Source organism: Panthera onca (assembly GCF_046562875.1).
Source record: "Panthera onca isolate mPanOnc1 chromosome E1 unlocalized genomic scaffold, mPanOnc1 haplotype 2 h2.Chr16_ul_13, whole genome shotgun sequence".
In the NCBI taxonomy this organism is placed as follows: Eukaryota; Metazoa; Chordata; class Mammalia; order Carnivora; family Felidae; genus Panthera; species Panthera onca.
This window is the reverse complement of record NW_027675812.1, coordinates 277747-294045: the sequence shown is the minus strand read 5'-3', so window position 1 is coordinate 294045 and position 16299 is coordinate 277747. Positions and strand designations below refer to the sequence as shown.

The 16299-nt window shown below is 37.6% G+C and overlaps 1 pseudogene; it reads right to left on the bottom strand.

Moving 5' to 3' along the window:
• The window catches only part of LOC145715134 (EF-hand calcium-binding domain-containing protein 13-like), a 99009-nt pseudogene extending 82710 nt beyond the window's left edge, over positions 1-16299 (bottom strand).

Here is a 16299-nt window from a genome sequence, read left to right as displayed (position 1 = left end):
AGAGCCAAATGCAGGAATGTTGGTGCCTGAGATCACACTGGTAAACCAGCATTACTGGAAAATAAACCTCTTAAAAAGATAGCTAATCATATCTGGGTTCCTCACTGATGTAAAATTGCTTTTTGTAATGGAATTAGAGTTTACATACACTAAAATTTTAAATAAACTATAGAATTTTTTTTGCAGAGTCATGTTTTTCTAAGTATGCAACTAAACCACCTTATTAATGTCGTGTCAATTTAAAATAGTGGATTTCACAAAGCAGGGCAAATCTATGGTATAGTGAAGAGAAGACCACCAGATTCTAGGCTACATATATGGGCTTTGACTAGATGAGCAAAATAATGTGGAGAATCAACACAGTTATTCAAATAACACAGGTACTTATGCTTTAAATCATCCTCATGACTGAGAAAATTATCCACTTAACATGTATATGCATAAGCATGATTCAAAAGTGGCAAGTAGCTGGGTAGACAGAAAAGCATCACTTTAGAAAATGAGGACTGTAGTAATAGGTGTCTTCAATTTTACGTGGAGCCTAGAACCTTGTTTACATGGAGTCTAGGCCCCTTTTGAAGCACAGAAGTATGCAGAGTAAAATCTGTCTTTGTCTCAGCTCCAGGCTGGAAAAAAAAGAGAGAGAGAGAGAAGAAAGAGTACTCCTCTGGATTAGTTATAGTGATAGATCTACCCACACAAGTACAGAACTCAAATCTACACTAAATATGTGGGGTAGGAGAATAGAAACCAAAAAAGTCATTTAAAGTTGTCCCATGTTCATCACATCTCTGAAGTGCAGTGCAGAAGAGAATTCAAATTCTCTTGGAGGAGAATACTCTAGATCCAGACTCACGTGAGATTCCCACAGATTTAGATCAACAATATATGAGAAAATAAACAAAAAGTACAAAGCACCCAAGGACATAAGTTAATGAGTAAGAAGCAGACAAAGCAATAAACAGAAGATTTAGATCCACCAGGGACTTTATATTATATTTATCAGGTATCAGTCTTGAAACAACTAAAGAACATGACCAAAAAACACGACATAAGGCAGATTATAAGAAGAACCAAATGGGGGTTCCAGGGTGGCTCAGTCGGTTGAGCGTCTGACTTCGGCTCGGGTCATGATCTGGCGGTTTGTGAGTTCAAGCCCCGCGTCAGGCTCTGTGCGCAAAGCTCAAAGCCTGGAGCCTGCTTCAGATTCTGTGTCTCCCTCTCTCTCTGCCTCTCCCCTGCTCATGCTCTGTCTCTCTCTGTCTCTCAAAAATAAATAAATGTTAAAAAAAAAATTCTTTTTAAAAAGAAGAACCAGGGGCGCCTGGGTGGCTCAGTTGGTTGAACGTCCGACTTCGGCTCAGGTCATGATCTCGCGGTCCATGAGTTCCAGCCCCGCATCGGGCCCTGTGCTGACTGACAGCTCAGAGCCTGGAGCCTGTTTCAGATTCTGTGTCTCCCTCTCTCTCTGACCCTCCCCCGTTCATGCTCTGTCTCGCTCTGTCTCAAAAATAAATAAACGTTAAAAAAAATTTTTTTTTAATTAAAAAAAAAGAAGAACCAAATAAAGTTTCTAGAGGTAAAAAATATAAGCACTGAAATTAAATTCTCAATAGACAATTTAAACTAGAGATTATATTCAGCTGGAGAAAGATAAACGAGAAAGCAGATGGGAGAAATTACCCAGATGAGATAGACAGTATATCTAAGTACATCATATAGTGAATGAAGCAGGCTGAATGGTGGCCCCAAAAAGATAGGTCCATGTCCTAATCCTTGGAACCTGTATATGTGACTTTATTTGGATAAAAGGTCTGTGGAGAGGGAACAAAGTTAAGGATCTCAAGATGAGATATACAATGAAGTGTTTATAAAAATGGAAGGAGACTTGAGATATAAACACAGGGGAGAAGACCATATATAGAGCAAGATGGGGGCCAAGATTAAAGTTATGCTGCCACAGCCAAGGAATGCTCAGGGTCACTGTTACAACAGCAGAAGTGTTAACAGAGAGTATAGTAATAAAAATAAAGATCTAATGGAGAAGGAAGGGGAAAATGTCATATTCTTCTGAATGGGTTCCTTGTTACATTTTTTGTAAAAAAAAAAAAAAAAAAAAAAAAGAAGAAGGAGGAGGAGGAGGAGGAAGAAAAAGAGGAGGAACAGGGGAAGGAAGAGAAAGAAGAAGAAATATTTAAGATTGTGACATTTCAGGGGTACCTAGGTGGCTCAGTAGGTTAAGTGTCTGCACAAATTTCAGTTAAGGTCATGATCTCATGGTCATGAGATCAAGTCCACGTCAGGCTCCAGGCTGGGTGTGGAGCCTGCTTAGGATTCTCTCTCTCCCTTTTCCTCTGCCCCTCTGCCCCTTTCCCCTGCTCACACTCTCTCTCTCTTCTCAAAAAAAAAATGATTTTGATTGATGTGACATTTCAATACTTGGACTAAAATGTGATGGAATGTTTGAAAGCTAAAAACAATGCTCAAAAGTAAAACATTTTCAGATCATATGTACCTCAGTTCTTTCAGTATGCAACTGTACTTGTAAACTTTTCTTTCTTCTGAACTTTTTCTCTCCTGAAAAATCAGAGGATTTCTCTTCTCCACAGAGGAATATTGATGTTTCATACCTAAATTGCACAGAAAATTGGAATAATTCCTGAGTTGCTTTTTTTCTTACTTTTTCTTTTTTTCATCTTTTACCTATAGAAAATTTCAAGCATATACAAAAGTAGACAGACTAATGTGATGATTGGGGCGACTGGGTGGGTCAGTCGGTTAAGTGACTTTGGTTCAGATCATGATCTCATGGTTCATGGGTTGGAGCCCCGCATTGGGCTCTGTGCTGACAGTTCAGGGTCTGGAGCCTGCTTCAGATTCTGTGTCTCCCTCTCTCTCTGTCCCTCCCCCACTCATGCTCTGTCTCTGTCTCTCAAAAATAAATAGACGTGAAAAAGAATAATGTGACAATCTTCCCATGTACCCATCACCCAGCTTCAATAATAGGCAATCCTATTTCAGCTATATCCCTACTCCAGTTTCTTATTATTTTGAAGCAAATTCCAACATCATATTATTTCATGAGTGAAAATTTTAATATTAATTTCTACAAGGTGCTTTTTCTTTTATTTTTGAAAAAAAAAATTTAATGTTTATTTGTGAGAGAGGCAGCGCACAAGCAGAGGAAGGGCAGAGAGAGAGAGAGAGAGAGAGAGAGAAAGAGAGACAGAATCCGAAGCAGGCCCCAGGCTCCCAACGCAGGGCTCGAACTCACAAACTGCGAGATCATGACCTGAGCAGAAGTCAGACGCTTAATAAGCCACCCAGGTGCCCCAAGGTGTTTTTTCTTTTAAAAAACCACATTTAAAACACAATTATGACACCCTAAAAGTTAACAATAATTTCTTAGTATCATCAAACATGGTCAGTGTTCAAATTTCCAATTGTTTCATAAATGTCAAAATTTATTAACACTCTGCATAAGGATTCAGTAAGGTCACCATTACAGTTTGTTGATTGATGTGTCTTTTAGATCTCTTTTTTTATCTATAGGCTCTTTTTCCAAGTCTTTTATCATCCTCATTATCACTATTGCCAGGCAATTTGTACTATAGATTTTCCAGTCTGGATTTTGCTAATTATATCACCATGGTTGTAGAATTTTAAAGACTTGATCAGATTAACTTCAACAGATTAAGTGTTGAACCACTAAACTGTACACCTAAAACTAGTACTATACTATATGTTAACTGGAATTCAAATTAAAACTTAAAAAAGATAGCCAGGTGATTTTAACGTGTAGATAAATTTGATAGTCACTATGCAAACCACAGGCTTGTTCCTATTCAGAACTCCCATCAATTGGTCTATAACTCAGTATTTTATAAGAAATACCTTATTCTTCCTTATAAAGGAACTAAAAGCAAAACTAAAAGCTCTTTAGCAGAAGTGGCTCCTTTTTAGAGTAACCTGCTATACAAGGGCTACTTAAGTAATACAAAGGACAATGATAGGATTGAATCTATAACATCTTCAGATGAATTTGGCCCCAAGCAAAATTGTGATGTAGAGGTAATTTTTATCATGCACCTACCTCAACTGCCCTTCCTTAGCAGGTACCTTGCCCTTTTGACTCTCTATCCCTTTAAATCTAATCCCATGAATTCCTGCCCTGAGAGTGCCATTACCTTGCTCTTAGCCCCCCTGAATCTGCCCTATTATTAGTCTCCTCTGCAGTCCTCCACTCACAAAGGGAATGACTTTAACTCTTTTGATTACGACCCAGAGTATAAAATACATTTCTATTGAGATGTAGTACACATATACAAAGAGAGAGAACTGAAGTAATTTCACAAAATAATACTTATTATGTGAAAAACACTCTAGTGTCTTCAATATTATTCAAATTTCTTTTTAAACAAAATACCAGTTAGTGACCTCCTAAGTTGATTTTATAACACACAAGTGAGTCATAATCTAGAATCTACTGCTACTTTATATCACCCATCCTCTCCCCATATATCTCCATTGAGATCTTCATATTTCTGGAATAATTATGATTTCCACATTACTACATGATTTTTCAAATCCTTTATTATTTTTCTAAAGTATAAGTGTGTTTATGTTATGAGCTGCCTCAAACATTTTACAGAATTGGGATGACTTACTATAAATAATGAATAAGTGAAAACATTTGTTCTGTATCCTATTCTCCTAGGGCATTGTGTCTCCCAGGTAACCTAGTTTATACAGTGCTAATGAAAGAATGTAAAGGAACACTTCCACCATCTCCCATTCCTTCCTAGGTGACAAGTTTTATTGCGATGTTCTAGAAATAATTATTTTGCCTTTTGTCACTGAACATAAAGGAATAGTGGGATTCTCCATGAGATTATCACCAGATTTGTCAGCAGGAACCTTGCAGGCCAGAAGGCAGTGGTATGGTATATTTAAAATCCTGGGGGCAAAAAAAACCAAAAACAAAAACTTGCCAACCAAGAGTACTCTACCCCCCAAAGCTGTCCTACAGAACCGAAAGACAGATAGTTTCCCAGACGACAAAAAAAAAAAAAAAAAGGCTAAAGGAGTTCATCACACTAGATAGACTGACCTTATAAGAAATGTTAAAGTGGGGGTGCCGAGGTGGCTCAGTCGGTTGAACGTCCACCTTCAGCTCAGGTCACGATCGCATAGCTCGTGAGTTCGAGCCCCATGTCAGGTTCTGTGCTCAAAGCTCAGAGCCTGGAGCCTGCTTCAGATTCTGTGTCTCCCTCTCTCTCTGCCCTTCCCTTGCTCACACTGTCTCTCTCTCTCTCTCAAAAATAATAAATAAACATTAAAAAAGAAAAAAGAAATGTTAAAGGGAGTTCTTCAAGCTAAAATGAAAGGATGCTAATTAGTAACATGAAAACAAATGAAAGTGTAAATCTCACTGGTAGAGGTAAACATATAGTTAAATTCAGAATACTGAAATCTTGTAATGGTGGAAGGTAAATCACATATAACTCTCACATAAAGGTTAAAAGATAAATGTATTAAAAACAACAATAATCTGTTAATGGATACACAAATATAAAAAGATGTAAGTGGTGACATCAAAAACAAAATGAGAGTGAGGTGTTAAAATGCTGAACTTTTGTATACATTTGAAGTTAAGTTGTTACCAGTTTAAAATAGGCTTATAAGATGTTTTAAATTTTTTTTTTTTAACGTTTATTTATTTTTGAGACAGAGAGAGACAGAGCATGAATGTGAGTGTCAGAGAGAGGGAGACACAGAATCTGAAACAGGCTCCAGGCTCTGAGCTGTCAGCACAGAGCCCGACGCGGGGCTCAAACTCACGGACCGCGAGATCATGACCTGAGCCGAAGTCGGACGCTTAACCGACTGAGCCACCCAGGCGCCCCAATGTTTTATATAAGCCTTATGGTAACCACAAAGCAGAAACCTACAGTAAATATACAAAAGATAAAAAGAAAGGAATCAAAGTATATCACTAGAAGGGCACCTGGCTGGCTCAGTCAGTGGAACATGTGATTCTTGATCTCGAGGTTGTAAGTTTGAGCCCCACATTGGTTGTAAAGATTACTTAAAAGTTAAAAAATATAATTTTAAGTATATCACTAGAGAAAATCATCAAATCACAAAGGGAGAGAGTAAGAGGAAGAAAGGAACAAAGAAAACAAGCAACCAAGCCAGAAAACAAGCAACAAAATGGCAACAGTAAGTCCATACCTATCAATAATCACCTTCAATGTAAATGGACTAAATTCTCCAATCAAAAGACAGAGTGGCTGAATAGATTAAAAGAAAAAAAAAAAAAGACCCAAATATCTGCTGCCTCCTAGAGACTCCCTGTAGCTTTAAGGACACTTATAGACTGAAAGTGAAGGGATGGAAAAAGATATTCCATGAAAATGGAAACCAAAAGAGGGCAAATCTAGCTATAGTCATATTAGACAAAATAAATTTCAATAAATATTTTTTGTTTTTTGCTTTTTTAATTTTTTTAATGTTTGTTTATTTTTGAGAGAAAGAGACACACAGAGAGTGAGCGGGGGAGGGGCAGAGACAGAGGGAGACACTGAATCCAAAGCAGGCTCCAGGCTCTGAGCTGTCAGCACAGAGAGCAACACGGGGCTCAAACCCATGAACCATGGGATCATGGCCTGAGCGAACGTCAGTCACTTAACCAACTGAGCCACCCAGGCACCCCTCAATACGTGTTTTTTTTTTTAATGTTTATTTTTGAGAGAGAGAGACAGAGCATGATTGAGGGAGGGGCAGAGAGAGAGAGGGAGACACAGAATCTGAATCTGAGCTGTCAGCACAGAACCCCATGTGGAGCTCCAATTCACGAACCGTGAGAGCATGAACTGAGCTGAAGTTGGACGCTTAACTGACTGAGCCACCCAGGTGCTCCCATCAATGGATGTTGTTTTTTTTTTAATGTTTATTTATTTTTGAGAGAGACAGAGACAGAATGCAAGTGGGTTAGGGGCAGAAAGACAGGGAGACACAGAACCCGAAGCAGACTCCAGGCTCTGAGCTGTCAGTACAGAGCCTGATGTGGGGCTCAAACCCACGAGCTGTGAGATCATGACCTGAGCCAAAGTCGGACGCTCAACCGACTGAGCCACTCATGTGTCCCTCAATGTATGTTTTTAAGCCAAAAATTACAAGAGACAAACAAGAATCATTACATAATGATAAAGGGGTGAATTAATCAAGAGGATATAGCAATTGCAGTGTTTATGTATCCAATATTAGAGCATCTAAACATACAAAACAAATACTAACAGATCTGAAGGGAGAAATAGACAGCAATGCAGCAATAGTAAGGGACACTTAAATACCCCCACTTTCAACAGTAGATAGACTAACTAGAGAAAAATGAAGGAGAACATTGAACTTCAACTATACTGGAAACCAAATGGACCTAACAGACATATAGAGAGCATTCTATCCAACAGCAGCAGCATATACATTCTCCTCAAGCACACATGCAACATTCTCCAGGATAGATAATTTGTTAGGCCACCAAACAAGTCTTTAAAATCTTAAGAAGACTGAAATCATATCAAACATCTTCTGTGACCACAAAGGTATAAAACAAGAAATCAATTACAAGAAAAAAAATGAAAAAAATGACATATGTAGCGATTAAACAATATGTTCCTGAACAACCAATTGGTCAAAGAGAAAATCAAAAGGGAAATAAAAAATACCTGGAGACAAAGTAAATGAAAACACAGTATACCAAAACTTATTGGATGCAGCAAAAGCTGTTCTAAGAAAAATGTTTATAGAGATAAACACCTACATAAAGAAAAAAGAGGGGCACCTGGGTGGCTCAGTTGGTTGAGAGTCCGATCGGCTCAGGTCATGATCTCACATGACAGCTGATAGCACAGAGCCTGGAGCCTGCTTTGGATTCTGTGTCTCCCTCTCTCTCTGCCCCTCCCCCACTCACACTCTGTCTCTGTGTCTCAAAAATGGATAAACGTTAAAAAATAAAACTTAAAAAAAAGAAAAAAGAAAGATCTCGAATAAACAACTTAATTTTATACCTCAAGGAACTGGAAGGGAAAAAGGAACTAAGCCCAAAGTTAATAGAAGGAAGGAAATAACAAAGCTCAGAAATATAGACTAAAAAGACAATAGAAAAGATAAAAGAAGCTAAGAGTTTGTCTTTTGAAAAAATAATCAAAATTGACAAATCTTACTAGACTAAGAAAAAAAGAAAAGTCTCAAATAAAATCAGAAATAAAGAGGAGACATTCAACTGATAACAGAAATACTAAAGCTCATAAGAAATTACTATGAACAATTATATGCCAACAAATTAGATAACCTAAAAGAAATTTATAAATTTCTAGAAACATACAAGACTGAATCATGAAGACATAGAAAATGTGAACAGACCAATTATTAGTAAGGAGATTGAATCAGTAATCAAAGACCTCCCAACAAAGTCCAAGATGGCTTCACTGGTGATTTCTACTAAACATTTAAGAATTAACACCAATCCTTCTCAAACTCTTCCCAAAAACTGAAGAGGAGGGAACACTTCCAAACTTGTTTTATGAGGCCAACACTACGGGTAACAAAACCAGACAAGGACACTACAAGAAAAGAAATCTGCCGTCCAATATCCCTGATAAACATAGATGCAAAAATTCTCAACGCAATATTTCAATAGTACATTATATTAGTACAATATTATTACAATACAATATTAAAACTAATTAGTACAATACAATACTAATATTGTACAGTATTAGTACAATATGCTAATATTTCAATTGTACATTAAGAGGATCATAGACCATGATCTAGTGGGATTTACTTCTGGAATTCAAGGATGGTTCAACATAGGCAAAAAGGTAAATGTGATACCCCACAATATAGGGAAAAACCCATTCTTCTTCTGTGTTTCTCCTTTACTCCTCCATGACTACCACACTCACAACACTTCTGACACCAGATGTGTGAGGTATTCTTCCCCACCACCAAGCAATTCTCTGCCACACCAACTGGGTGTGGCACCAACTGGGTCCTACAATTTACCTCAATTCTAACACTATCTACCTGGATATACTGTCAGATTCCACAGGTTAAGGGATCAGTCCCACAAGACTGCTCCCACCCCACTTGTGCCAATCACAACTCCAGATTGTGACCTGTGCTTCGGACTCATCACCTATAAATGAGAGGCTCCCAAAAGACCCTCCTTGGATTTGATTAATTTGCTAGAAGAGCTCACAGAACTTAGAAAAATAGTTACATATGTTTACCAGTTTATTTTTTAAAATATGATAAAAGATACAGGTGAATAGCCAGATGAAGGGATACATAGGGCAATGTCTGGCAGGATCTTAGCACAGGAGCTTCTGTCCCCAAGGATTTGGGAGGACATCAGCCTCCTGGTATGTGGATGTGTTTACCAACCTGGAAGATCTCTGAATAGGCCTATACTATTGAGATTTTTATGGAGGCTTATTCATGTAGGTAGGATCAATTATTAATTCCATTTCCAGTCCCCTTCCCCTCTCTGGAGAACTTCTAGGTTGGTGAACACATCCACAGACTAGGAGGGTGACACATCCCAACCCCATGGGGACAGAAGCTCCTGTGCTTGGGACCCTCCCAAACCTCACCCAATGAATATCTTCATGTGACTATTCTTCTGTATACTCAGTCATGTCCTTTAATAAACTGCTGAACATAAATGTGTCCCTGAGTTCTGTGAGATGCTCTAGCAATTAATTAAACCTGAGTAGGGGTCATGGGGACCTCTGATTTGTACCCAAGTCAAACAGATTACAAAATCAATAGACAAAAATCAGTTGTATTTCTATACACTAACAAGAAACTATCAGAAAGATAAATTAAGAAAACAATCCCATTTACAATAGCATCAAAAAACAAAATACTTAGAAACAGATTTAACCAAGGAGGTGAAAGATGAGTACACTGAAAACCATAAAACATTAATGAAAAACACTGAAGAAGACACAAATAAATGGCAGGATGTTTTGTGTTTGTGGACTGGAAGAATTAATATTTTTAAAATGTCTTATACTACCCAAAGTGATTTATATATTAAATGCAATTCCTGTCCAAATTCCACTGGCATTTTTTGCACAGAAGTAGAATAAATAATCCTAAAATTTGTATAGAATCACAAGAGACCTCAAAGAGCTAAAGCAATTTTGAAAAGGAAATAGTAACACTTGTAGAACATAGTAAGCTCTTCGACATTGGACAATAATGTTTTGGATTTGACACAAAAAGCAAAGGCAACAAAAGCAAAATTAACAAGCGGGACTACATCAAACTAAAAAGTTTCTGGACAGCAAAGGAAACCATCAGCAAAATGAAAAGGGAATCTATAGAATGGGAGAAAATATTTGCAAACCATATATCTGATGAGTCAATATTCAAATATACAAGGAATTCATACAACTCAATAACATAAATAATCCAATTTTAAAAGGACTTGAATAGACATTTTTCCAAAAAAAGACATACAAATGGCCGACAGGTATATGAAATGGCTCACAATCGCTCATCATCAGGGAAATGCAAATCAAAACCATAATGACGTATCATCTCATACCTGCTAGAATAGCTGTTTTCAAGGAGGCAAGAAACGAGTATTGGCAAGAATGTGGAGGAAAGGAAACACTTGTGCACTGCTGGTGGGAATGTAAATTGGTGCAGCCACTATGGAAAACAATGTGGAGTTTCCTCAAAAAATTAAAAATATAACTACAATATGATCCTGCAATTCCATTTCTGGCTATATATCTGAAGGCAATGAAAACACTCTCAAAGAGATATCTGCACTCCTATATTCATCACAGCATTATTCACAACAGCCAAGGTATGGAAACAATATAAATGTCAATCAACAGATAAATGGCTAAAGATGTGTCATCACACACACACACACACACACACACACACACACACACACACACACAGGAATACTACCCAGCCATGCAACATGGATGGACCTTGAGGGCATCATGTGAAGTAAAACAGGTCAGACATAGAAAGGCAAATACTGGACGATCTTATATATATGTGGACTCTAAAAAAGCCAAATTCATAGAAACAGAGAGTAGAAGGGTGGTTTCCAGGGATGGAGGTGGGGGAAATAAGAAAAGAGAGAGGCTGGTAAAAGGGTAGAAACTTTCAGTTAAAAGATAAATAAGGTCTGTGGGCCTAATGTATAACATGGCTATAGTTGATAACACTATATTGCACAATGGAAATTTGCTAAGAGAGTAGAACCTAAGTGTTCTCACCAACATAGTAAGTAAATAAGGTAAACATGTGAAATGAGTAAAAGGTGGTAATCATTTCACAATGTAAACATATATTAAATCTTCACATTGTAGACTTAAATACATTATTTTGTCAAAAAAGACAAACTTGCAGGCATATGGATAATTGCTCTGCTGTAACTAGAAGCCCATGGTGGCTTATAGGCTTCCACATAGCTGTGAGAGAAATGAGAAAAAAAATGAAAAGAATGGCTACCTAGGAGTTAAAACTATACCAAAAGAAAGGCCACAAATATGCATGATCCTCCACACTTAGTACCTTATGAGAACACAGGAGCTACATTTTTGGTTCTCTCAAGCTTGCAGCAGTATAATTCCATTAAGTGAGTTCAGAGTTTAACTTACCTTTTTTTGTGCTCTAGCCTCAAACCCCTAATTTCATGTGAAATTGTCTTCTGTGTCATTTGAGAAAACTTGATGTCTTTCTTGTTGTCAATATGTCTCGATGGCAAGTTGGTTGCAAGAGAATTACAGCCTTCATCTGATAAATCGCTATTTTCTTCTGCCTGGGGAGTAACCAAGAGCCACAGTCAACCATGTTCTCTTTGCACAGGTAAGTTCAGTATGACCTTCTGGGTCAAATAATTCATTGTAGATAAATATTTTCTCTAAAGTGATGCTACCAGACAGAATTTTGTTGAAAAGGATTTAATTATCAGTGCATTAGTTCACATTAGGTACATGTTCTAAATGTCACCAACTATCCTTAGTGCATTATGTAGCTATAAAATGCCCAGCATTCGTGAACATAGCTAACGGTTGTGGAATCTAGTTCTTAAGGCATCTTTAAACTTACTTCATTAAATTAAAAACTCTTCTCCATGAACATAAGGGAAGGGAAGTGAAAATAATATAAAAACAGGGAGGGGGACGAAACATAAGAGACTCTTAAATATGGAGAACAAACAGAGGGTTACTGGAGGGGTTGTGGGAGGGGAGATGGGTTAAATGGGTAAGGGGCATTAAGGAGTCTCCTCCTGAAATCACTATTGCACTATATGCTAACTAACTTGGATGCAAATTAAAAATATATAAAGTAAAATTTAAAAAAATAATTAAAAAGAAATAAAAACTCTTCTCTACATCCACTATCAAGAGGATGAGAAGACAAGCCACAGACTGAGAGTAAATACTTAGAAAAGACATATCTGATAATGGGCTTTACTCAAAGTACTGTTATTCTGTATATTCAAAAATATATACAAAGAACTCTTAACAATAAGAAAAAGCACAACCCAACTTAAAAATGGGCAAAAGATCTTAACAAAGAAGACGTGCAGATGGCAAACAAGCAAATGAAAAGATCATTTGCTCAACATCATGTCAATAGGAAAGTGCAAATTAAAACATCAAGATACCACTACACATCTGTTAAAATGGCCAAATCCAAAATACTGACAAAACCAAATGCTGGCAAGGATGTGGAGCAAGAGGAACTCTTATTCATTGCTGGTGGGAATGCAAAATGGTACAACCACTTTGAAAGACAGTACTAAACATACTTATACCATATTTTGCAGCAATTACAGCTTACTGGTATTTACCAAAGGAGTAGAAAACATATACCCACACAAAAACCTGCACACAGACGTTTAAAACAGCTTTATTCAGAATTGCCAGAACTTGGGGAAAAAAACAGTGCCCTTCAGCAGATGAATGGCAGTAGACTCAGTACATGAACTGTGGTACATCTAGAAAATGGAATACTATCTGGCACTAAAAAGAAAGGAACTATCAAGCCATGAAAAGACATGGAGGAAACTTAAATACATATTGCTAAGTAAAATAAGCCCATCTGCAAAGGCTACATACTATATGATTCCAACTATATGACATTCTGAATAGGTTAAACTATGAAGACTACAGAGACCAGCGGTAGTCAGTGGAGGAGGGAGAAAATGAATAAGCAGAGCACAGAAGATACGTAGGGCAGTGAAACTATTCTATATACTATAATAATGGCTACATGTCACTATACATTTGTCCAAACTCACAGAGTGCACAATACTGAATCAACCCCAATGTAAAGTATGGACTTTGGGTGATAAAGATATGTCCGTGTAGGTTTATTGATTGTAACAAATGTACCACGGTGGTGTAGGATGTTGATAGCGGAGGAGGCTGCACATGTATAGAGGCAGGGAGTATATGGGAACTCCCCACTCAACTTTGCTGTGAATCTAAAACTGCTCTAAAAAATAAAAGTCTATCGAGAAAAAAAATAAAGCAGCTATATTTCTTCTAAACAGACACCTCCCCCTCCAAAAAAGAACTAGGGCCTACGAGCAATGAACATGTTTAGAAAAAGAGGAATGAAGTGAGAAATATACTCTTTTGAAATGCGGCTGTTTGCAGGTCATCTGGGTAGCTCAGTGGGTTAAGCATCCAGCTCTTGGTTTCAGCTTAGGACATGATCTCACAGTTCATGAGTTCGAGCCCTGCATCGGGCTCTTTGCTGACAGTGCAGAGCCTGCTTGGGATTCTCTCTCTCCTTCTCTCTCTCTGCCCCTCCACTGTTCATCCTCACTTTCTCTCTCTCTCTCTCTCTCAAAAATAAAGAAACTTAAAAAAAAAAAAAAAAAAAAACATGGCTGCTTGCTTAAAACAACTGGACTGCATCTAGCTGATCAAAGGTATATTAGTTTTTAACCCCTGAACAAATTACAAAGGCCATGTATAAAGCAGATCACTAAGGGAGTTTAGAGAATCTCTATTTCTACACAAAATGTAAATTAAGGGAACTATTTCAGTGACTTTTAGGGTCTGCATACATTCATCTTACAACAGAGGCACACCTTTAACAACCTGCTTCAAAAAGGCAATCTGATTTGCTGCCCTAATATTTATTAGGAATGATGAAAAGTTTCCTAGAGATGTTGAGAAAAATGACTCAAAACAGAAACCAGGAAAATAAAAGGAGGAAGATCTAAAAAGACAGAGAGGCACAAAAACCTGTTATCAAAGACCAGATGAACAGAAGCAGTCAAATAGTGAACAGAAACTTTGATGATACAGAAAAGGAAGAAAATAATCTCTGAAATTCTGTGGTTAAAGGTGAACTGTCTGTGAAGTATAAACTACACAGTCTAAGGAAGACAAACTGGTATGATATATTAATGCTGTTAATTATTTTAACTTTTAAGAATCAGCTCTTCCAAATCAGCTCATGAGGATACAATCAACTAAGTATTAGGTATAAAAAAGTGGAACAGGTTAATAGACATATCACACTTCTTGGTACTTAGCAAGAAGCCTTGAAATTTTTTTTTTTTTTTTTTTTTTTTTTTGCAGGGGTGGGGGGGCGCCTGAGTGGCTCGGTTGGTTAAACATCTGACTTTTGTTTTTAATTTTTTTAATGTTTATTTATTTTTGAGAGAAAAAGAGACACAGATGAGTGGGAGAGAGGCAGAGAGAGAGGAAGACACAGAATCCAAAGCAGGCTCCAGGCTCTGAGCTGTCAGCACATAGCCCGTCGTGGGGCTTGAACCCAAGAACCATGAGATCATGATCTGAACCAAAGATGGATGCTTAACCGACTGAGCTGCCCAGGTGCCCCTAACTTTTGATTTCAGCTCAGGTCATGATCTCACAGTTTGTGAGATCCAGCCTCACACCACGCTGTCTGCTGACAGCACAGAGCCTGCTTGGGATCCTCTCTCTACTTCTCTCTGCCCCTCTCCCACTCATGTTCTCTCTAGTGCACATGTGCTCTCTCTCAAAATAAATCAATAAACGTTAAAAAAATTTTTTTTTAATTTCTTTCGGATTACAGTATAGGTACATGTCATATGGTAGCACCAGATCCATTGAAAGCGTATATTTAAAAGGTTAAGACTCTCAGTTGACAATGTTGAATTTTTCCTGAGCCTTGTGCTCCTGGAAAACAGTGAAGATTAAAGGAATCCCTTCACCCTTTTGTGTTCTGAAAAATGGCTTGCTGCAAGGAATCACCCTTTTCCCCCATAAGCTTTAGATAAAACTCACAGATGCCACCCTTGTTTACCTATGTCAAGGCCAAATATCTTCAAAATTCCTTTTCTTTGCTCTACGAAATGATTTGCTAAACTGTTTTAACCCCACTGATTAATTAGAACAAAAGGATTATTAGCCAAAATGTGGTTAAGCTTTCCTCCTTCCTCCAGGCCCCTAAAATATTCTCTGATCTGTTTATCTCATCATGCCACTCTTTCATCCCACTTCCCCCAATCCAGTTCCTAGCCTTGTTGACTCCTCTCCATGAAAGAAAAGCCATTTTTGCCTAGCCCTTGAGCTCCTTGAAGATCTTATGGTCACAGCCTTCCCTCTCCTATTTCAATAAATAGTCCCTTTCCTCCCTTGGAATAATCCTTTCGAATAAAGTCTCTCCTTACTAAGTCCGGGTTTGTTTTTTGTTTGACACAATACTGGCCAATGGATAAGAACATCTCCTGAATCACAGGGGAGAAGGCTAGAGACACTTGGTATCTTTTAGATTACCTTCTGGTTAGACTCCCACATCATTAATTATGTTACCTACAACCATTTATGTAGGTTTAAATCCTTTATTCTCCTAAAAAATTATCCCAGTCCCCTACCCCGCAAAATACTCTCAACATACACCACAGACCTCTTGATATTGCTGGGATGAAAGTTCATTATATGCCCACTAAAAGAACTCAAAACTCACCTTAGTTATTAAAAGATCCTATAATTATATTGCTCTATGAATCTGCTTACTGATTATGGGTGTGAGATAAATATAAACTAATTTTTTAATGTAAACTATTTTTAAAGAAGAAGAAGAAGAAGCAGCAGCAGCAGCAGCAGCAGCCTTTAGAAACTATTTTTGAAAAAAATACCTGGCAGAATAAAGGTACTTTACTTTCCATTTTTCAGTTTAGAGATAAATTCGGCCCTTGAGGACTCAAAGGTCTTGATGAACAAGTATGAATGAGCACAAAAGGAT